A 25,519-nucleotide genomic window follows, 5' to 3' on the forward strand; every position below is an offset into this window, starting at 1 on the left:
AGGAAGACAGATAGGGAGAGGGAGAAACAGAGACAGCTCCAGAGTGACAGAGAGAGGTGGGGGAGGAAAGGAATTCCTCTCACCTAGCATGTGCCGTGAATGCTGCTCCCCTCCTGTCTACCAAAAACATGCAACATCCCTCCCTTCCTTTCTTTGAACTTCAACCTGATAACGCAGGTTAACGCAAGAAGAAAAAAAGAGGGGAGATGGATTTGATATTTGATTGCTAAGGAAACATGTAAAGGAAGTATATATGTATTTGCTACAATTTGGGGTTGGTAAGATTGCATAATGCTTTTGAAAAAAGTCTCTTATGCTCACCAAGGCTGCACTTATATGAAATTTAATTACTTGATGGCAAAGCTTAAATTTTCAGCATCATTACTCCAGTCTTCAGTGTCACATGATCCTTCAGAAATCATTCTAATATGCTGATTTAGTGCAAAAAGTAACATTTCTTATTATTACCAATGGTGAAAACAGTTGTGCTGCTTAATATATTTGATTATATTTTCAGGATGTATTGACGAATAGAAAGTTCAAAAGCACTGATTTGAAATATAAATCTTCTGTAACATTGTAAATATCTTTACTTTCACTTTCGATTAATTTCATGCATCCTTGCTGAATAAAAGTATTAATTTCTTTCTTTTTTTTAATCCTGCTGATCCCAAAATAAAATCTAAAATTCTAAAAATATGTTGTTTTCCAGTAAAATATCTAAACATTCTTCAAACAAAATAAATCTGATGAAGCAGAAATAAGATAATAATAATTGTTTTCAGAGAATATGGCTTGACTTAAGTTTAGTGTTTATGCATGAAATATGTAAACAATTTTACTATGACAAAATGCTTAAACTATATTAAAAATAATCTTAATTCAAGATATATTCTCTGCACGATGAGAAATATGAAATTAAACGTATATTGTTAAGGATGTTTAGATATTTTACTGGAAAACAAGACAAAAATACTGAAGAAAATGAGTTTTACAGTGCATAGATACTGGACAGGCAATTTATTCTGCTATATGGCGAGATAAAGAAAACAAAAACACATAACACGAGAAAGAAAAGGCATCAAAGATGAGTAAGAAAAGTGAGAAAACAGTCCTCATACTCTTTTGAAGGTTCAGTCCACTGCTGAAGTAACTCCCTCTGCCCTCCTTTTGACACAGACCATCTGAGAATTGAACTGACTCAGATGAAATGACCCGTGGAGGGGAGCTCTCTTCCTTTCTCACCCTCTTTCTCTTGTGTATTTTTTCTCCTTACATTCCCTCTCCCCTTCAATAACTCTCTCTCCCTCAATAAATTAATACTCTGTTCTTAAAAAGTTGCTTTATTGCTGAATTTTGTGGCATGGGTCCCGCCAATGGGTGGAGGTTAACCATTAACAATGCACCAGATCTCCACCACAACTTATCTTCTCATAACACTTGCGCCTCAGCCAGGAGTGCAGCTGCTCATTTGTTGAGGTGCAAGCCACATTAACATTCAGGGCTTTACATTAATGGCCTTAAATAGTTAACTGAAACATGAAAATTCTAACATTATTTCCATTGCTCCAAACATGACTTTACATTTATGGAACACAAAAGATGATTTTTTTTTTTTTTTTAAGAATAACCTGGTCACTCTTATTGATGTAATTTAATTTAATGGAGCCAAAATAACAAGTTGTAAAAATACATTAAAGTGGTCTTTATGACTCATGCATTATATTCTGATTCTTTTGAAACAATGTTTTGTGAGGAGCAGACTGAAATTTAAGTTGTTATTCACTGGTAATTACAACATTCACCCAAGTTCTCTTTGGCACATTCATAAGAGTTCAAGGAAGAAACCGCAATGTCCAGTTCTTGAACGAAATATTCTAGCAGATGTTTTGCCTCACAAAAACAGTGGTTGATCCATTTACAAACAGGACTGATTCAGTTCTCAACTTGCAAACACAATAATTCAGTTGCTACAGCTAATATCAGTCCACAGAGAGGGATGATTTTAAGCAATTAAATGGATAATTCTCCCAAAACAGACAATTGTGTCATCCTTTCCTCACTCTAATGTCATACCAACCAACAAGACTTTCGTTTATCTTTGGAACACAAATAAACATGAATGATAGTTTTATTGGTTTGGAATGGCATGACGGTGAGCAATGTAATTTTTTATCATCCTTAGTTTGGTATGTATATGTGACAAAAGAAACAGAAAAAAAGAGAAAAGATTAGACTGGCAGAGATGCAAAATTATTAATATGTCCACTCACATCTTTATATTTTACATTGCATGATCAAGTCACTAGAAACATGGCTCTGAATACCATGATGTACCTTTAAAAAGGTCTAAAAAACATGGTATTTATTTGTATGTGCCTGAGATGATCCCACAGATAAGCCAGCTTGTATTCTTGTCACAGATTCTGCTATGGAGTGCTCCTTTTGCCTTTTTCATTTGGAGCAAACAAATTGAAGTGGCCCCTTAAGGAGGAAGCTATTCAACTCTGCAATGTGCTTGAGAGGTCTGTCTAATCACAGAATTGAGATGGCCCTGCCATGACTATATTTCACTTGTGTCCAGAGTGAGTCATCGTCCAGTGTCAGAGCCCAAATCAAAAGCAGACTTGAAGAGAGGTGGAGGTGTTTTGTGCTCAGCATATCTAGTGTACACTGGCAGTGAAAAGCACCCTGAAGCCATTAAGTGCTCTTCCTACTTCAGTCGGTAGTGGCCTTGCAGACACTAATAAAAGCGAAAATTCAAACACGCATACAAAACACTCACTCATGCATTCCACACCGACACTCATTCACACTTCTAAAAACACAGGCATGCTGTAAATGTGATGCATGGATAAATCATTTATATTAAATACTGCAATATTCAATAAAAAATAAGAATTGTCAATTTTGATTTCATGGTTACTTTAATCTTTAAAAGTCTGAATGTACTCCTACTGTTCCTTTGACTGTCTCTTGGCTGAATTAGAGGAAAACGTGTGTAAATATACTCAGACCCCCTACATTTTACACGCGAGCAGGCACTTGAACACGAACACGCTCATTAGTGCGGTTGTCGGCTGTGGGTCTAAAGGAAAGAGCGAGAGTGAGCATATAAGCAATCTATATCAGTAATGTTCATAAAACAGGTCACATAAATACCCCATGCCAAAACATAGCCATCTTTATCAGCCATAAAAGCCGACAACTTTACACAGTACAGGGCTGTGTACACACACTTGAGAAACTTATGGCCCTATCTATTATTTCAAGGTCCAGTAGAGCTGAGGGATATCATATCTGCCCTAACATATGTCAGACTCGCATATTTGCACATTTTACTGCATATTTTTCCATGTATAGTGTTAACAGGTCTCAGCTTCGGACGGAATGCTCACGGACCGCCCAGAGGCTGTTCATTCAGTTATGGTTGCGAAATAATCACAATGAGAAACTATGATCACATTTGCTGCTGCCTTTTTTCAGTGTTCAAGTAAAAAAAAAAAGTGTCTATTATTTTAGTATAAGTAATAGACATAATATATAGATATAATATAACCCACCCATAAAAGGCATTAAAAACAAACCAAATAATGATTAGTTGCTTTGTATAATGTGTCAATCAGATTGTCTTGAAGGAAGAGCTGTGCTTCTAAACCTCACTCCCCTGGCCTCAAGAGGCACGTTAGCGACTGACGCTAAAGGCTGCGGTCTTTAGCGTTCTTGTTAGTGTGCCTGCCTCCCATGCCGGAGACGCCGGTTTGAATCGATGCCGGTTTGGTCGAGTAGCACGTTAGCATGCTAAATGCTAAGTCTGTTGCTTATAGGAGTATAGTAAAATTACCCCATGATTTACTCACCCTCAAGCCATCCTAGGTGTATATAACTTTCTTCTTTGAGACAAATACAATCTGAGATATATATAATAAACACCCTGACGCTTTCGAGCTTTATAATGGCAGTGAATTACAACCATCAGTTTGAAGCACAAAAAAGTGCATCCATCCATAAAATAACTCCAAACGTTGACTGCGTATGGCCGTTTGGCTGAAAGCTAGAATTTTAATTTGTAACGTGTTAAATATGAATATTTTTCTTACACAAACACATTGCTTTGCTTCAGAAGGCCTTTATTAACCCCCCAGAGCCATGTGGAGTTCTTTTACGATGGATGGATGCACTTTTTTGAGCTTCAAACTGATGGATGCAATTCACTGTCTGCCATTATCAAGCTCGGAAGCGTCAGGGTGTTTAATATAACTCCGATTGGATTCGTCTGAAAGAAGAAAGTCATATACACCTAGGATGGCTTGAGGGTGAGTAAATCATGGGGTAATTTTCATTTTTAAGTGAACTACTCCTTTAAGTAAAGTAGCAAAGACATGCTATTCATCTATGACTATAGGCCCAGTGAATTTTCTGTGCTTATTTTGAATCTACGGAATTTGGAATTGTATAAAAGATGGTAAAACGTGTTAATTGGATCTGAGAGTACCATTGGTGGCTGAAAACATTATCAAATTTACCATTAAAAAAAAAAAAAAAAAAAAAAAGAACATGCAAGGGGTGGGGGATTTGCTGGTCCAACTCCAGTTCTGAGATGTAAGATGTACTGTAAGATTGAGGGAGGGCCGGACGGACAGTGGGTGGGGTGCCAACTTCACGGTTAATTTGACAATTTCCACTTAGTCTACATTTATGTGGAAATTGTTATCTACCACAGTAAAGTGGAAAGTGGTAGTCATCAATCAAATGCACACAATCAACACCCATCCTGCTCAGCGATAGTGAATAGATTAACACTTTGTTTCATTCTTGTTTCATACAAAATTATTTATATAAATCAAGTAACCAACTTCAAGTGACTCAACTCTCTGTGGAAAGTGAAAAACGCGTTAACTACAGTGACAACACAGTGAGCCGTGAATGCCCTCCGCTGGCTTTAGCCACAATCCTGTATCAAATTCTGCTCTCTCCTTAAAGCTTCACTGCACACTGGCATCTGTGTCATGCGGCTCTCTAAAGGCATGAGAGGAACTGATGTTAATGCTCACACAATGTGAAGTGAGCTATGTGAGCATCGTTGTAGATTAGATTATAAATTATATGGCATTACTCATCATCTTCTGCAAACCTCAAAACCCCCCTTGACTGGAGTGAGGGTGACCAAAATATTTAACAGATCAAGTGCTCCCACATCAAAAATGGCATCAAATGTGTTTCTATTTACTGGGATTGTATATCTGGCATCTTGCTCGAATTAGATCTTGATGAGAAGCTAGATTACCTTTTGTACAAAAAGTGTTCACGTGATTATCATTATATATATATATATATATATACATACATTTTTTTTGCAGTATTTATTATAAATGGTTTATCTTTTCTTTTTCTTTTTTTTATGTGCCCTTGTAATTTTTTATCAAAATAACTTCCCCTCCCTCCTGGAACAACATCTATTTTGTTTTTCTGACCACATGAGATCACAGCAATAGCAAACCACAATGATCCAATCAATTCCCAAATACAAAATCAGGTCACGGCCTACAGTTTTTTCTTATTTGAGAAGCCGTTTCACTCTGATATACATCACAATAGGGAAGAAAAATCAATTGTAATTCCCGTTTCATGCTGGCTTTAAAAATGATCAATTATTAAAATTATTTCTAATATTAAAGGGACAACTTTCCCAAAGATTCCAAGATGAAATGCTTGCAAACGTGGGATGAACTGACACTGGGATGAAGTCTTGAGACTGTGAAATCTCAAGACCCTCAAGGAGAGGGAGGAAAGAAAGGAACTCTAGCATGTGACTAACACAGACTTACACAAAAAGAGAAAAAAGGCAGAGAGATATGAACCGGAATAACTATGAATGACTTAGAGCGAGAGAGCTGTTGAGAGAGGAGAGAGACAGACATTGCTTCTGGTAAAAGAGATTTAGATGGAAAGAGAAAGATGTGCAATTCTTAGGTAACATCTTAAATGAAGAGGGGAGCAAGAAGGAATGTAAAAAGTATGCTTTTGGCAATGGCTGGAGCTGAGGGAGGAGTGGAGAGCTGAACTTGTGATAAAGTGAGGTTTGAACGGGTTTCCTGGGGAAGAGTGCAGTGTGAGAAAGACAGATAAGAACCTCAGGCTGTTTGTGTTCAAACTGCCATGTCTGGACCAGACTAGAATACAGACTAATGGGGAAGTCTGAGAACGAGAGAGAGACCACAACAATAAAACTATGTGGCCCTGTCAAGAGTATCTCGCATAGATTTAGTCATAAGTAATTGGCATGGAAAAGAAGCCGGCAGTTACACAGAAATGTGGGATGGTTCAAATTCACACAGTCATGAAAAATATATAATTGCTCTGCAAGATACTTCAGTGAAGTCATAAGTAGTTAAAGTTCAATTGAAATTAATTATACAAACACATTTGACAAAATATTTAAGAGTCGAGACAGATTAAATTGTTACTGCAAAAATTAAATGTTATACTAATAAAAATAATAATTATATCATTTTAACATTGCAAAAATAATTATATAAAGTTAGAAAATTATATTATGGAAAATTATAGTATTACTCATTTTGATAAAACATAAACATTGACAGGAATTACATTTCTTAATTTCTTTATTTCAAATGGAAATAATGTATAATCGTTATTCATAGTGATAGATTACAAAAATAATTATATACTGTTAAAATATTATATTATTAATATTATAAATAATTAAAATATGTTTTAACAATTTTAAAACGGGTTTTAAAAGGAAAAAAAGATTGGTCAGTCAAACAGATAGAGCCACCATCAAATTCATGCCAATTAGATAGGTCAAGGTTACTGTTTTTGGCCGGTCGGGATACTGAAAAAGAGCAATGTTTTGACTGTGCCACAGACTTTACTTTTCAGGGAAATCAATCTCATCAAATTTGCATGATCCTCGAACCTCATACTAAAATCTCCATACTTGGGAAGACAAAATGGCTGGAAACTAGAATCCAGTCTGGGGCCACTATGGGCAAAGGAGGCACATTAAGGCATGGGTATTGATTTTCTCTCAAAAAATGACCCCACCAACCCACATTTAAAATGGCGGTGATGCCATTCTGTAGCATATCATTTCACCATTAGTCTACAAGCAAATAAGACCACAGTGAGAAATGAAAATACATGACCGTATGTGAACCGTGCCCTCCGACTGCAATGCTTTATACATGTACTGTCTGGCTTGTTTTTGCAGCTCATTCACTAAAGGTATTATACAAAAGTAACAGCAAAATTACTGCTAAGAAAACATACTCTACACAATTTGTGTGGCATGATTCTTCAACTTTCATGCTGGTTCTGAGTGCTTTCTATATCTTAAAGGATTAGTTCACCCAAAATTCTGTCATCATTTACTAATCCAAACTCGTAAGAATTTAGTTCATCTTCGAAACACAAATGAAGATATTTTTAATAAAATTTGAGAGATTTCTGTCTCTCGACAGTTCATTCTCGTGTTACGCAGCACGTTTGAGCTTCCGCAAGAACCAATGAGGTTCATTCTCGTGTTACGCAGCACGTTTGAGCTTCTGCAAGAACCAATGAGGTTCATTCTCGTGTTACGCAGCACGTTTGAGCTTCTGCAAGAACCAATGAGGTTCATTCTCGTGTTACGCAGCACGTTTGAGCTTCTGCAAGAACCAATGAGGTTCATTCTCGTGTTACGCAGCACATTTGAGCTTCTGCAAGAACCAATGAGGTTCATTCTTGTGTTACGCAGCACGTTTGAGCTTCTGGAAGAACCAATGAGGTTCATTCTTGTGTTACGCAGCACGTTTGAGCTTCTGCAAGAACCAATGAGGTTCATTCTCGTGTTATGCAGCACGTTTAGGCTTCCCCAAGAACCAATGAGGTTCATTCTCGTGTTACGCAGCACGTTTGAGCTTCTGCAAGAACCAATGAGGTTCATTCTTGTGTTACGCAGCACGTTTGAGCTTCTGGAAGAACCAATGAGGTTCATTCTCGTGTTACGCAGCACGTTTGAGCTTCTGCAAGAACCAATGAGGTTCATTCTTGTGTTACGCAGCACGTTTGAGCTTCTGCAAGAACCAATGAGGTTCATTCTTGTGTTACGCAGCACGTTTGAGCTTCTGCAAGAACCAATGAGGTTCATTCTTGTGTTACGCAGCACGTTTGAGCTTCTGCAAGAACCAATGAGGTTCATTCTCGTGTTATGCAGCACGTTTAGGCTTCCCCAAGAACCAATGAGGTTCATTCTCGTGTTACGCAGCACGTTTGAGCTTCTGCAAGAACCAATGAGGTTCATTCTCGTGTTACGCAGCACGTTTGAGCTTCTGCAAGAACCAATGAGGTTCATTCTCGTGTTACGCAGCACGTTTGAGCTTCCACAAGAACCAATGAGGTTCATTCTCTGCAAGAAACAATTTGGTTCATTCTCGTGTTATGCAGCTCTTTTGAGCTTCCGCAAGAATCAATGAGGCTCATTCTCGTGTTATGCAGCACATTTAAGCTTCAGCAAGAACCAATGAGGTTCATTCTTGTGTGTTGTGTTACGTATTACGCAGCACGTTTGAGCTTCTGCAAGAACCAATGAGGTTCCTTGTGTTACGCAGCTCGTTTGAGCTTCTGCAAGAACCAATGAGGTTCATTCTCTGCAAGAACCAATGAAGTTCATTCTCGTGTTAAGCAGCTCGTTTGAGCTTCCGCAAGAACCAATTAGGCTCATTCTTGTGTTGTTTTGGGTGAAATGAAAGCTTTAGCGCAAGTTGTTAGGAAGACTCAATCGTTGTGTCACTTATTACCTCCACATCTAACCAATCATGTGCTAATACTTGCAGTATACTTACACATGTCTGAGTTCGCAGATGCTGACGCTGCCAATTACCTCCATCCTCCCCACCTCCACCAAGATGGTCCCTTCCCATTCCCGGGGGTCGGCTGCGCACCTGCCTTCTTCTTCAGGCAGGAAATGCAGTTTCCGCTACCCTCGGATTGCGCGCTACTGATGGGGCCTACGCCAAAGAACTTTATAAATATTTGCTTGCTGGGCTGTTAATAAATATATGCTTTGTTATATCATTCTATCTCCCGAGTCTTTCTGGTAGAACTATGCCTTTAACAATAAACTTACATTACATAGAAAAGAATGTAAGATATATATAGTGCACTAAAATACCAGAGCAAATTGTGCTGGGATAAACTAGATTGCAGGTGTGTAAAGTTGGGGTCACTTGTCTCTCAGATTCATGCATGAAAGCGAAAAAGTGCACCGCAAAGATTTAGCTCATGTTCAAGTTGCTTATTCAAATTCGCCACATTGACCAACAGAAAGCTGCTTGGTTTGAAAGTGGCTTTTGTGTCAAAGTGGCTTCATGCATCGCTATAGACAATGGACCTTTTTTTTTTTTTCTGAAAAATTTCACCAATGTTGAGTAATTTAGTCAATGCACCACTGTGTGTTTGAATGAACAAGAGAGAAAGCAAAAGAGAAAGACAGAAAGAAAACAAGCTCTTTTCGTTGTCTCCTAAATGGACAAGATCTGTTTTGTGTGTACAAGGCACATTCTGGAACTCTGCAGATCTGCTGCTGGGGGCTGTTTGTGCTCTGCTGCTGAGGATGTGGCCAAATGGCTCCCACTATCAATAATCATGAGGTTCCCAGCCAGGCATGTGTGTGTGTGTGGGGCTCTGAGAACAAGAGCTCAAAATATGTTCAGTGGATTAACCCTATTTTTACTTCCCTTTTCTTTCCTGTTCTCTACATGCACGATTAGATTTTTTCATTTTTCTTTCTGTGAAGATTATTTTACAGTGCATTTCATTTCAAATTAAAACCTAATTAAAACATAACCCATTTAATAGAAATATCAAATTCTAATTAACATGTTCCTGAGGAAAAAAAAAACATATTGCAGTATTTGAATAACAGCTTTGCAGTTATTCTTATGTTTTATTTGTGATAAATTAGTAAATGTTCACGGTTTTGGTCCGGGTTAATAGGGGCGAGCACAAATCGGTACGGCTTTCTTTAGTGTGAACAAGATTTGGTTAGCAACTACATAATGTAAAATAAAGGTATTCAGATACTTTTTTTTTTTAAAGTTGTTAAAGAGTTTAGTAAAACAAAATAACCCTAAACAGATAAGGACTTATCCACCCTTTAGGGAATTCCTTTTTTGTTTATGCAATGTTTTTTTTCTATGGAAAAAGAGCGCTGAATGAATTAATCTTGAGCAGTAACAAAATATTGTGTTTAGAGCATAACTATTTAATGGATCCCACATGGGTAAACACAAATGTGTTTTTATAGTATTTATTTATTCTGATGAAAAATATACACAGGCTGATGGGATGCAGGTTGCTCAGCATAAACAGAAATCATAGTCCTCTAATCATGTCTTAGGAAGACAGACAGACAAACAAACAGACAAAATGATGAGCGGTCAAAAGCAAGTTTGAAAATGGATCCAAAAACAAATTTAAAAACATATGCAAAGCAAAAAAAGCATCTTGTCTTACAGAATGGATGTGCAGATGTCTATGCAGAACTCCCTCATGTTACGCATGCTATTTCTGTCCTCCATTGATTTTTATTCATGTCATCAAGGTGAGAACAGGGGCAATTTAAAGGGATGGTTTACAAAAAAAGAAAGAAAAAAAGAAAAGATATTTTGAAGAATGTTGATAACCAAACGGTTTTGGTTACCATTTACTTCCATTGTGAAAGTTATACAGGTTTGGAATGACATGAGGGCAAGTATATGATAACAGAAACAAAGTTAAACTATTCCTTTAAGAGGAAGACTATAAGTGAAAAAATACTTCATGTTCATGTGAATATCTATTTATCTATTTAACGGTGGAATACGCTGGTTAATGAACCGTCAGCGGTCATTATTGTAAAGTAAAAATAATGCAATATAGACTGGTTGACTTTATATAAGCACTCATACCAAATTATGGCAGGTCGATTTGTAGTAGTGTGCGAGTCACCATGGAGAGATGCTTTGGGCCGCACACACAGGGGTGACGGTGGGATAATGAACGTGTGTGAGAAATGGGGCTGTCATTCTGCTGAGATAAAGATGTTCTCAGGAAATGTGACCTGATGTCAACAGATGAAGAGAGGTGTATATGTGTGAGGGCAAACTCATATGTTGTTTGGACCATTTTTCCATCCTTCCTGCTTGATTTACTTCTTGACATGATACTGCTGTTTTCGGGCCATTCCCCAATAACTTACTGTCACTCTTTCCCTCGTGCTGGAAATGTCTATCTCTCTGCTCCTCTCAAACCCTTACAGTCTCTCCATTACTTACATTCACAATTTCACTTTGGGAATACAAACTGAAAATGAAATAGTAAAGGGATAGTTCACCCAAAAATGCTATTTTGAGAAATGGCAGGGTTTGTTTGTTTTTTTGTTCATACAATGAATGTCAATGGGCCCAAATGTTGTCCGGTTCCCAACATAGTGTTTATGTTTGTGTGTGTGTGTGTGTTATGCACAACAAAGAAATCCACACAGGTTTGAAACAAAATGGTTTTCATTTTCATTTTTGGGTGAACAATCCCTTTAATAATCTGTTTCTATATAAATAATTTCTATATAAATTCTAAACCTTCCTTTTAGGATATCTTATGTCACGGTCAGGAAAAAACAAAACACTTATATCCTCTGAAATACAAACATAAATCAAAAGCATGGGGTCAGTAAGATTGATAATAATAAGAAATGTTTCTTGAGCACCAAATCAGCATATTAGAATGATTTCTGAAGGATCATGTGACACTAAAACCTGGAGCAACGACTGCTTAAAATTCAGCTTTGCCATTACAGAAATGAATAAAATAATAATAATAATAATAATAATAATAATAATAATTTACTTTTTAATAATAATTCGCAAATTGCTGTTTTAATTTAAAAAAAAAGCACAAGTGAGCACAAGATACCTTTCAAGATACCTTTCAAAAACATTTAAAAATAATACCAACCCTAATCTTTTCAACGGTATAGTGTATACACAATTTGTTTTTAAAGCATACAAATAGAAATCATTGGTTAAATAGTAACACATGAACAATCTTTTAAACACTCATAGCTAGAAAGCTAGTCTGCTGCTCATGTAAAGAGATGTAAAGAGTAAAGAATGCCCCCTTTATGCTGTTATTGTATCATCCTACCTTTCCCCAATAGAAACATGAACTTATATACACACAAGCAGCTGCAAACAAGCAAGAATGCTCATATAGAAATGTGATGACAGACAAGCAAAGCCCAGTGCCGCTAGTTCACATAAGCTGTAGCAACATGTATTTCTAACCCTGGTCAACTAAGAAGAAATACAAACTATATATATATATATATATATATATATATACAAACTGACAGGCTTTAGCAAAAAATGCTGACAGGGCTGCACATACACTCATAAAAAAATAAATATTTATGACAATGTCGTACTGTATTTTTGAAATGCTTCATTCAGCACTTTGATGGCAGTTTTGAAAAATACAACAGTTCAACAAAATATGCCAACAGAATGCAAAACAATGATTCGTTTAAAAGCCAATACTGTATATGCTCTATTTAATAGGCTGTCTAATCGATTGGGAACTTGTATGCACTTTCATGCAACTTTTCAGAATTGCAAATTTGCTGTCAACGGAATCAATCTTAAAACGATGCATGCCCTCCCGTTTGCTTCTCGCAATTATGAGAGAGAGAAAGACTGACAGAGAAAGTGAATTGATTTTTCACTCTTTGCTAGTGGGGGTCATTTATCTCGTTTTGGTGGTTGCCAGTGGACGTTTGCACTGCTAGTGGCGCAGTATGTAAAGGATCGAAGTGTCTGACAAAAGCATACATGTAAATCCTTACTTTTTACTTCTACAAGAGCAACAACAGCATGTATACCTGATATACAATCTACACACATGGTGTTTTAACACAAATAATTCAATTCCAAATAAAACATGCATTGGATGTGAATGCTTAAATGCGTAATATGGAAGATCTTGCCACTCAGGTTAGGTATATTATTATGGGTGCTCACAAAGAGAGTACAGCTTTTTACCTTCTAGGATTGTGGGAAATAAGAACCTGGTTACATTTCAGTAGGCAGTACACAAGACCTCTCAGGGGACCTAAAATATTTTAATGGTGAGAGCTCCAGCTTGATGTTTTCTTCTTTTACAAAGACAATTTAATAATAAACCCGAAAAAGTTTCTCCTGTCTACAGAGGTTTGTTAAAGTTTTCAAATTAATTAAAGCCTATAGCGCCTCCAACACTTTTCTGACACAAATTGCTCACAAGTTCTTGGGAAAGTGCAATTTGTATATAAATATGCTTCTAGGCATATTTTAATGTTACTTCTTGAAAAATGAGGTTTGGAATTTCAACAGATTTCAAAGTTGGAACGGTAACTTTCCCTCTTTGACCCACAGCTCACAGGCTTTGGCTTCCTCCTACTCGAGCAGACAAGCAGCATTGTGTTGTTCTTTGATCTGCCTACTTCATCTTTCTCCTTTTTTTTCTTTCTTTCCCTCTTTTTTCCATCTTGGCTATCCTCATTTTTCCAAAGGCTGGAAGCTTCCAGAAGTGAATCTCTCAGATCAGAGGCATGAGAATGTTTAAGAAGTTACAGCTTGGAAAAACAGATCCCGTTTTTAAAAGAATCTTCTCCCACACCTGGCAACATTTCACTTACAACTTGAACTTGAAGTGCCCTCTGTTATCAGTAACTGCATGTGCTGTGCTGTCTTTTTTAGTTTTTTAGTTTTAGAGGATATCTGGAAATGTGATAACATACTTGCTGGAAACGAGTCTTGATAATCCATGCATTGAACATATCTAAGAAAATATTTGACATTTTGACATGGAAGTTCAATTGATTTAGCTATTTATTGCTTCAAGAAATCACAAATCGCTACTGATAGTCTCCTAGATGTAGCCATTCAGTATATCATGCGAGATATTATGTTATCAAGAGAAGCTGTTTTGAAAGCAATCACTATTGCTTTCCAAATCAGCATTTAATGGAAAACACTGTTTGTCCTCTTATAGCTCCTGAGGATAGATAAAAAAAAGAAAGTAGAAGGAAGAAGGAAAAAAAAAGAAAGGCCATTTGAAATGCAAAACTTCTCCAGCTTCTTCTAAGAGGAAATAACACAGTACAGAGTTCCCAAGGTCACATTCGTGTAGTTCGGCTCGTCTCTAAGGAACTGTGGGCAAGGCTCCTATTCCATTTCCGCTGATGGTGAAACATCTGATCATTACGTCTCTGAAGGACAAAATAAGAACCACTGAGGACAATCCCATCTAAGCCAACACTGAACTGTGTCTTTTAAGACTATAAGGATGAACCTACACAGCAGATTTCATGTACAAATGCATATGCAGTAAACATACAGGCACTCTGTTGACTCTAAAAGGAATAAAAAATAACATTTGTTGCAACAATATCTAATTGCACCTGCTAATATCTTTTAATGGAAACAAAAAATAATGACTGAGATCTACAGGAGAAATAGGCTATACTTAGAAATATGACCAAACATACTTGTAAAATCATGAATATATATATTGTTTTTACGTTTTAATAAGGAGGACTGCGATTCTGCGGTACTGAATAGCAATAAAATCTATAGGGGATCATTTTGTTCAAATGAAGAGTTACTATTCTTTCTCAGCCACAGAGGAAAGCCTAAATGTCCACATGCTGTGAACCATAAATGCTTCATGTACTGGCATTGTCAGTGGTTTTCTAATTGACACTGTTTTAACCAGCATGGATCAAGCCCTGGGAAAGCAGCTTGTTTCTAATTTCACAATTACACAGTGCCTAAAATAGAAACTATCATCATGCTCCTAACCTGTAGGCGTAACACTGCCCTTTTTCTGAACTTAAATGGAATATTCTGAGTCATAAGTAGGTCAGATGTCTGAAGTGCATTTACTTTATGGTATTGAATTTACGTAGCTTAGACAGTGAGAGATCAGGACATTCAACAAGAACATTCTAAAACATCTGGAATAAATAAACATTAATAAATCAACAAAATGTTATTTTTAATCAATATGAACTTTTAATAACAATGATACATGTGTCCTCTAGTAAAACCGGTCCAGCTAGTGCACAAACAAAGACAAAAAAACACTCTTTTCACTTAAAGGCTCCATTTTACTCATAACAATTTCTCCCATTCAATTTTTCCTCTTAAGCTTCCTCTTAACTAACAAATTGATTCTATAATTAGCATAGAAAATGAGAATGAGAGAAATGTCTATTTGTTCTCACTTTGTGGTTAGCAGTAATATGCAACAGGAAGCATCTGGCACCCTGAGGATCTTTCATAGTGAAAAGTCTGATACCTTTTCAAAAGGCCAAAGCATAGCTAGAGGCAATGCAGCACATTGCATCTATATCTATTTTTCTTTATCACTCTGTCTTTCGCTTGCTCTTAAATCCAGTGATGCCATCTTATTCTTATCAGAGCTGCTCTCTGAAGCAATTTCAGTTCCCCACTCATGTCGCTATCTGTTTTCTTACTGTTCTTTCCCTCTGTGTCAAATCCATTTTGATTCTCAAACCGTCTCAAGCTGTTGTTCTAGATAGCACAGGTTGGATGAGGGTTTTATTTCAGACAGGAAAGATTTGTAATCTAAATAGAGCAACTGGATGGTTGGAACAGCAGGAGAAAAGCAGACTAAAGCAGGTGGCCAAATACTTTCTCTGTGGTGGTTACCAAAACTCTGACTTATCTGAATGAAAAACAGATTTGTTTTCCTAAATTATAGCTCGAATTCCTTTTCTACAAGGTTTTTTGCTGTTAGATCGTGAGAAAGGGCACATATTGTATCTAAGATGTGGCTGTGTAAACTTCCTCCTTCTCAGCTCCGTGAAAAACAAAGCCAAAGAAATGTTTCTACACGTCAAAAATGAAGAGAATAAACACACGATTGCGATGGATTGTGTGTGATTTTGATGCAATTTGCTGTATATTCATCTGAATAAAGAATGTTTACAGGATACATGCTAAGCAGGTGTTGCGCTTAGCTCCATATAAAATGGTACAAAATAACAAATTTCAACAACATTATATGACCAAAATCGCAATCGGAAGTTATTACAAACACTCATTGGTGGTTTAAAGTGAGTTTTGAGTAAAAGTGTAATATTAATCTTTTAAATTATGTTATGTAGCTTGATGCTAATTGTAGCTCTAATGCACCTGCCACGCCAGGAACGATATCTATTTCACGATTGTTTTTTTTATCCCAGTTAGGGTTGGCTGTTTGTGCCACCAATGATCAAACAACAAAAGAGAAAGAGAAAATGACTTGTAGCTTTAACAAAGATAAATTGTATTAATTGTATAGTTATATTTCATTTATACAGTGAAGACTGTTATTTTACATTAGAGTATTCCATTTCTGTACCTGAATACTGTTAGATTTACCTTAAAAACATAAAGCACAAATATTAGATGAAAAACTTAAAACTTACAAAACTTAAATAAAAATGTTGCCTAATAGAAATAAAATAAGTTTAAGAAATAGCATTCCTAAAACTGAAATAAATAACTCTATATATATATATATACACACACTGTATGTATATATGTACTGTATATATATATATATATATATATATATATATATATATATATATATATATATATATATATATACACTCACCTAAAGGATTATTAGGAACACCATACTAATACTGTGTTTGACCCCCTTTTGCCTTCAGAACTGCCTTAATTCTACGTGGCATTGATTCAACAAGGTGCTGAAAGCATTCTTTAGAAATGTTGGCCCATATTGATAGGATAGCATCTTGCAGTTGATGGAGATTTGTGGGATGCACATCCATGGCACGAAGCTCCCGTTCCACCACATCCCAAAGATGCTCTATTGGGTTGAGATCTGGTGACTGTGCGGGCCATTTTAGTAACTCATTGTCATGTTCAAGAAACCAATTTGAAATGATTCGAGCTTTGTGACATGGTGCATTATCCTGCTGGAAGTAGCCATCAGAGGATGGGTACATGGTGGTCATAAAGACCCCCCCACACCATTACACCACCACCACCACCAGCCTGCACAGTGGTAACAAGGCATGATGGATCCATGTTCTCATTCTGTTTACGCCAAATTCTGACTCTACCATCTGAATGTCTCAACAGAAATCTAGACTCATCAGACCAGGCAACATTTTTCCAGTCTTCAACTGTCCAATTTTGGTGAGCTCGTACAAATTGTAGCCTCTTTTTCCTATTTGTAGTGGAGATGAGTGGTACCCGGTGGGGTCTTCTGCTGTTGTAGCCCATCCGCCTCAAGGTTGTGCGTGTTGTGGCTTCACAAATGCTTTGCTACATACCTCGGTTGTAACGAGTGGTTATTTCAGTTAGGGATGCACCGAATCCAGGATTCGGATTCGGATTCGGCCGAATCCTGGGCTTTTTGACGGGGTTCGGTTTCGGCCGAACCTTAGATTTTTTTTCCACCGAACCGAACCCTAGGCTTGCGCTACGCTTGTCGACGTTACGCAGCCGTATACGTGAAGGTGTTTACATAGGACCGTTCGAATGTAGTAGGCTGTGAGAATCTGAAAATGGAACTCGTAAGCAAAAAAGTTTTGTTTGGCAGTACTTCCAACCAAAAGAAGGCGATTCAAATCGAGCTTTATGTTCAGTTTGCAATGCCAATTTGTTTCGTGGTGGCAAGGACCCTAAGCAGTACACAACATCGCCGATGTTAAAACATTTGCGTCTAAAACATCCAAAAGAATAGGAGTTGTGCATGAAGGAATCTACAGACAGCAGCCAAAATGCAGCAACTTCAGGTACGGCAGCTGGACAGTCACAGCTAAATCTCTCATTTCATGTGAAAGGTTAGAGCTTTTCCGTTAATTTAATTATGATGCTGGAGATGTGTGTGATCTTCCGTAATATTTTTCGTTTTATTTGGCTACTGTTTTAATCGTAGCCTACTGTTATAAACGAAAACTAAACAGCCTAGCCTACTATCCATGTTTAGCCTATTGAGTAAATGTTCAATAACATTAATTTCAGTTAAATCACCAAACATATTCTGATTTTAAAAAAAGAAAAACACTTTTCTTTGCATTGTTGCACTTTTATTGACAGATTTTGGTTTGAACTTGGGTAAGCATAGGTAATTGTCAAAATAGTTTTTCCCACTTGTCATCCTGGCATAGGCCCAATGTTTCTGCTTATTCTTTTTTTATTCTTTTTTTATTAAATTTTTTAACAGTTAATAAAATAAATAAAGTAAAATGAAATAAAAATACACTGCTGTGGACGTTGTTTACTTCATTAATGTGTTTTACTGTGGATGCGATATAGGATTCGGTATTCGGTTTCGGATTCGGCCGAATCTTAAACAGTGGATTCGGTATTCGGCCGAACCCAAAAAATCTGGATTCGGTGCATCCCTAATTTCAGTCAAAGTTGCTCTTCTATCAGCTTGAATCAGTCGGCCCATTCTCCTCTGACCTCTAGCATCAACAAGGCATTTTCGCCCACAGGACTGCCGCATACTGGATGTTTTTCCCTTTTCCACACCATTCTTTGTAAACCCTAGAAATGGTTGTGCGTGAAAATCCCAGTAACTGAGCAGATTGTGAAATACTCAGACCGGCCCGTCTGGCACCAACAACCATGCCACGCTCAAAATTGACATTCGCTTTCCCATTCTGACATTCAGTTTGGTGTTCAGGAGATTGTCTTGACCAGGACCACACCCCTAAATGCATTGAAGCAACTGCCATGTGATTGGTTGATTAGATAATTGCATTAATGAGAAATTGAACAGGTGTTCCTAATAATCCTTTACGTGAGTGTATATATATACACACATACATACACATATATAAAATAATAATACAAATTACAAAAGCAAAACTTACCTTATATAAATGAATATATAAAGATAAAAATAATTCAAAATATGAATACATATTTTAATGGTATATAAATAATATTAAAACAGCTAAAAGCTGCAAAAGTCTGTTTGGAAAGCTGCAAACACAGATAGAGTGATAGAAGTGTTCCGTATAAAAGTGTTATCAAAAATATTGGCACTCTTGGAACACCACTGGTCTATTTCAAATTAGATGACCAGAACTAACAATTCTTATAATCCCATTCAAATAAACAATACAAAAACACAGTATTGAAATGAAATGAGCAAAAAAAAAAAAAAAAGTTTTAGGAAACAATAACAATCTCGAAATTAAACAATGCATTTTAAAAGATAAAGATTAATAGATGTGAGAACATGAACCTGATCAGCTTTGGAAGTGTTGGTTCTGCACAGCTGTAAATTATGCCCATCCCTTAGGATTAGTGTCTAATCAGTTTCAGTGCTGATTTCCTCTGCATTCATTTAGCAGGATGAGACCACTCTCAGTCAAGCTTTCTGCTTTGCGGAGCAATTTACGTCTCTTCATTAAAGTACTATCAATGCAAAATATCAGGCTGCAGAAACACAAGGTTTGTGTTCAAGTACTGCTCAATGGGTTATGTTACACATAAAACAGTAATAGTGATATGTCGTGGTGTCTGTCGGGAGTTATTAAGACAGGAGCAGAGAACTCCATCCATCTTGTTTACTCATCACTTCTGTTCTCCACACATTATGTCATTACATCCAGACTTCCTCTTCAAAATAGCAGTCACAATTCAATTGACTCACGAAGATGTACTACATATCATGTCATCGGATATGCAGGTTATAAGAATGAAAGTAAGACCAATGCTACAGTCCAAGGAAAGATGGGCAAAAAAGTTGCTGTGGAAAAATAAAATGGCTCTCATTTTGTCTCATCTACTGCACATCTGGCATCTGGAGTTTGTTGCTGCTCTCGGTATGGGGATTATACTTAAACAGATCACTAGAATAACCACCATAAAAGGTTTTCTTAAATTAAAAGAAACACTTTTGCTGCCTTTGATTGCTTTATTAATATAAAACATATTTCAGGTGTGTATTTACAAGGCCGGCACTGGAAGTTACTCCAGGGTGCAATAATAATTAAGAGGTTGAAAAAATTGGAAGAATGGGGAAAGAAATGGCTGAGTCTGCTATGGTAAATTAGAAAGCAAGAGAAACAACAGGATGTGGAGGGCAACATTTAAGACATTTTGACCAATTTCAAAGATGATCATGCCAATTTTCTCAATATTTTTTTAAATCTTGCCCACAGGTATGAATCACATATCGTCAAACAAGCTTTTAATTTATACCATGGATTATATAATGCATGTTATCAGCTGATTTTACAGTTCCTCAGATTCAATTTCAGTGAAGCCAAGAGCAAACTATATGTTAAACGGCTAATTAATTCAATTAATCATTGAAATTATTAAATTTTTGACATTTTACATTTACATTTTAAGGCTTTTTCTGAATTGCCTCAAATGTAATGCAACTAAATCAATGTAAAAAAAAAAAAAAAAAAAAAAATTCCAATTAAATTTACTGTTAAAAAAGGTTACACTTTATTTTAAGGTGTCCTTGTTACAGTGTAATTATACATTTACTTACTGAGTAATATCAATTAACATGTACTTACTATAGGGTATGGGTTAAGGAATAGGGTTTTTTAGGGGTAGTTCCTTGTAATTATGCATAATTGACTGTTATTACTACAGTAAGTACAGGTAACATGTCACAAGGACACTGTAAAATAAAGTGTAAAAAAAAAAAAAACACTGGCAGCCGTGGTTGAAAGAAATTAACCGTAAAACATACTGTGACAATGTTTACGGTATTACGAAATGGCATTTTGATTGCATATTTTTACAACTTATAACCTATTGCATTAAGTGATATGTCAGTATACCAAGCTACCCAAATTACCAAAAATTTTGTTTTTTATATACCTTCAAATTTACTGATAACCACCATGATAATACAGCTGGCAAAACAGAAAGCCACATAACAAATTCATTGTAAGTGGGTCACAGGTTCATACATGCAAAGACAAAAAAAACATGAGGGTAACATGCAATAAGCATTAACTAAATAACCCAAAACACCTTAATTTACATTACTAATAACAAAAATAAAATAAAAAAAATAACCAAGACTATTTTAATAAAATATAATCATATATGTGATGTGTCATGCAGGGACTTCTGGGAATGTCATTTTACTGTTGTTTTTTTGTAAATAAAAAAAATTGACAGTATTTTACATTAAAATGAAATATAAACCATTCAAAGTTTTTCACCATATGGTAAGGTAACTTACAGTTAACCAGTTAAAATTGTCTTACTGTACTGTAGCTTTTAAAGATTTGATGAAAAGACACAAATCCAATATATTTTGTTCTTTAACCATTTGTGTATGATACTGAATTGTGAATATTATAAGCTGTCAACTTCACTTTTTCATGCCAATAACCCATTCCTCAATCAAAAATTCAAGTAGCAGGTGTAGACATCAAAGACAAACGAAATAAGAAAAAGCTGTAAGATGCAACATAGCAACACAGCAAAAGAAGTTCATTGTGTATATATTAATGTTCAACACCTCATGACTGACAAAACTACTATGTTGGCAAGCAGCAAATCGTCTGACAAGAAGCTTTAAACATCTGACAATATGAAAGCTCATAACATCTGTAACAAAACTTTAGTTTCCAGCATGTTGCCAGCATGCCAGCATTACAAAGTTACATATCCTCATAACAAAGACATATACAGAGAAGCTTGGTGCCAGACAGGGCATTAATAAAAAAGGATTAGCCTACTTAAAAACATATTTACATATGACCTACATCTCTGACACTACTACACCCCCAACAGTCTGGATACATTATTGGAGCCCACTGAGAAATAGTACGGCTCTAACAGGGCTGTTTCTACACACCACATTAGAATGTGCATACTAAAATCTCAGCATTTGTAAGATGGCTGTTCAATGTGTTCTTTATTCTTTTTTTCTCTGTATCTGAAAGCACTTCAGCTGACTTCTACTGTAAGAGCAATATTTCATATTTCAGAATATATATTTTCATATTTTAATTATGTAAATCTGTTATAATAGGCCTAATTACGGTGTATATATTAAGTATGTATATATATATATATTTCTAATATACATATATATCAGTTGTTAAAAGAAGGTTGTTGCACAAGAGGATTATGATGTAAGAAGACTGAACGAAATGTGATTCTTTGTTAAATTAGAAAATAAAAGTCTGCTAGTCATGGATACAAGATCAGAAGATACGCGTCAAAACTCGTGGCATAACTAAAAGACAATCACATGTTACGTACAGCAACATTAGCTCTCCTAGAGACTGCTGGTGTCACTGCATATCTGAGAGTGCAAGGAATGCAAGATTTCACAGTATGGGACAGATTATATCTATAAAGAACTCTATATGCAGCCCAAGCTGTGCAAATGTGAACGAGAATGAAGGTGAATGTAAAAAAAGATGATTTGATCCCATTAATAAATGTATACATTTATGGTAACACCCAACTCATGTACTGTAGCACTAACTGTGTCTTTCTAATCCAAAGTGTAAATCTTTATGACAACATAAATTGTTATGAAATGATCATGAAATATGTAGGAAGACTATGTTTTGACAGTTGCGCAAGTGTCTTTCTATTGCTTAAAACAGAAAAGAATTCAGACAAAAACAACCAAAAGCAGACGCAAACAGAAATTATTGCCTAAAGAGGTCAGAAGGTTTCAACTCCTCCATTCAGCATCTGTGTAGACCTCTTTTCCAAGCTTCTCTATCTGCAGATTCTCTACGGCTGAAGATGAGGAAAAACACAACATGCATTTGCTCTTCTGCGACATTGTATAATTGTATGTCTAAATATTCAGTATATGTTATCAGTATTACCAATAGGCAAAAAATACCCAGATGACACACTTCATCTGCTGAGATTCTGAAGTGTGCCACCAGTAGACAATCTGCTATCCCATGAGTCTATAGAAGCTGAGGAGCTGTCAGACTTAAAGGAATAGTTCACTTTAAAATGAAAATTCTGTCATCATATACTCACCCTCATGTTGTTTCAAAACCAGACAGTTTCTGGGTCCCATTGACTTCCATAGTATATTTTTTTCCTACTATGGAAGTCAATGGGACCCAGAAACTGCCTGGTTACTGACATTCTTCTAAATATCTTCCTTTCTGTTCAGCAGAAGAAAGAAATTCATACAGGTTTGAAACAACATGAGGGTGAGTATATGATGACAGAATTTTCATTTTAAAGTGAACTATTCCTTTAAGAGGTTGGGGGAAAAAAAATGGTGGTATGGTAATTTAGTGCAACCCAAAGGGCCATGTGTCTTTCACTGGTCTAGGACACAGTGAGAAGACAGTATGTGCCTGGATAGATCCCACAAATTGAACTGAACATTTGTACAAGAGATCAACCACAAGAACATACTTAAAACCAGCATTTTTCTTTGAACATTCACATGCACTCTTACACACAGCAGCACGCAGGTACTCATGCTCACAGTGGAACTGATTTACTGATATTGCACTTGATTCACTGATATGCAGCTAAGCTTATTTACATTCCTAACTCTCAATTCGACCCATTTTGTGCTGCCCTCACTGATAGACAGCAAGAGAAAATAGGATGACAGCTCACAGCTTAACATCCACAACCCCTCAATTCCACAAACTCTCTCAGCTCTCAATACAGAGTTGCACTTTAAACTACCGTTCAAAAGATTGGGGTGGGTAAGATTTTTTAAATTGTTTTTTAAAAGCAAGACTGCATTTATTTTATTAAAATACAGTAAAACGTAAAATGTAATTTTATTCCTGTGATGGCAAAGCTGGATTATCAGCATCATTACTCCAGTCTTCAGTGTCACATGATCATTCAGAAATTATTCTAATATGCCGATTTTGTCCTCAAGAAAGTAAATCTTATTTTTATGAATAATAATAATAATAATAATAAAAAAAATGTACTTTGAAATATGTCAAAATACATTCAAGTTGTTCTCTTCCAAGTATATTGGGAACAGGGACTGTCAAACAAAACAAAAAAACACCTTAAAAGCATCATAGAAACGTCTGTAAAACGCATGCATTAAATTCCAAGTCTTCTAAAGTCATATGATAGCTTTGTGCGAGTAAAAGAATGAAAGTTCTCATTCGTTGAAAATCTTCCCTTGCAAATCTTACTTGACAGCTGTGGTCACCATTCACTTTCAGTGTATAGAAAGGAGTAAAAAGAAATTCTAACAGATTTCAAAACTCATGAGTAAATGATGAAAATATTTTCATTTGTGGGTGAACTATACCTTTATAATGAGTTTTATGCTTAACAAAATCATGGTGTGAAACAGACTTAGGGCCTCTTTGAGGTCAAAGTGTTTCTAACATCTACACATTCACATCCACTGGACCCTCAGGGATTTCCTCACATGAAAACACAATAAGAGTAAAAGTCCGGTCAGCTCTTGTGGTTCTTATACAAATCAAAGTTTACATTGAGAATATGAGATCCATGGAGTATGGAATATGCAACTACAATTAACTTGTCAGAAGATTTTCCTTTGAGTAGCTCTTAGACAGATCTTTCTGTGTTCACATGGTCTCATACTACTTTTTTTTATGCACATATGAGGAATACATTTAAAGGGCAGGAGCAGATTATATTAGCCATTGTTTCCATCTCCGTTCTATGAGAAATGTCCTTCAGCAGAAAACAATGGACAAGGAATCGCCCTCACAAAGCCTCACATGTGAAGCCCCAAGAGACCTCGCTATGCCAAATTCCATAACCTCCACAGAGAGCTTTCTAGTGCCCACCACCTCAGACATCCAAGAAACTAAGGAATGTGCAATATTTTAGCGTAACAGCAATAGTCGAGTGACTTAAAACATATCAGGTATAAGTACCGCAATATGTCTCTCTGTTGTTTCCATTAAAGGCCTGTTTCAGAGATCAACCAGGCTATGGAATTACTGGTGCAAGAAACCCACATGACTGATCACAAGAGCAAAAACTTGTCTGTTTATTTCTCTAATGTCCACTGGCTTTACAAGATTTTACTTTAAGATGAGAATAATAAAATAAATAAATGCATGCACGGATAAAAATCTATAAAACATAAATATAAAAATCGATCATATAATTACTATTAATAAATAAATAAACAAATAAATAAATGCATGCATAAATTATAGACATGGATGGATGGATGGATAGATGGATGGATGGATGGATACTTGGGCTGCAACAACACAGGGTCAGCAAAATCACATAGAAAGGCTTGGTATTTCTGAGCCTTAGAATGATGGTAAACTTGAAGAAAATCTTTAGGGAGTCAGAGCTCCTGGGTGGCCCTTAGGTCACATGTTTAATGTACCTCTGCATTCCTGAGAACATCAAACAGCCTGTAGGCTACCAGGAAGACATTACATGTGCAAAGAAAGGCAGTGAGCCAATTATACAATGACTTTTTCAAGGGGGTTGGCAAT

General features: G+C 36.2%; 1 protein-coding gene across 2 annotated transcripts in view; it reads right to left on the minus strand.

The window, feature by feature from the left end:
* The window catches only part of kank4 (KN motif and ankyrin repeat domains 4), a 51,549-nt gene that overhangs the window by 20,779 nt on the left and 5,251 nt on the right, over positions 1-25,519 (minus strand). The gene's annotated exons all lie outside the window — the stretch shown is intronic.

This window comes from Squalius cephalus (genome assembly GCF_949319135.1).
Source record: "Squalius cephalus genome assembly, chromosome: 10".
NCBI classification, from domain to species: Eukaryota; Metazoa; Chordata; class Actinopteri; order Cypriniformes; family Leuciscidae; genus Squalius; species Squalius cephalus.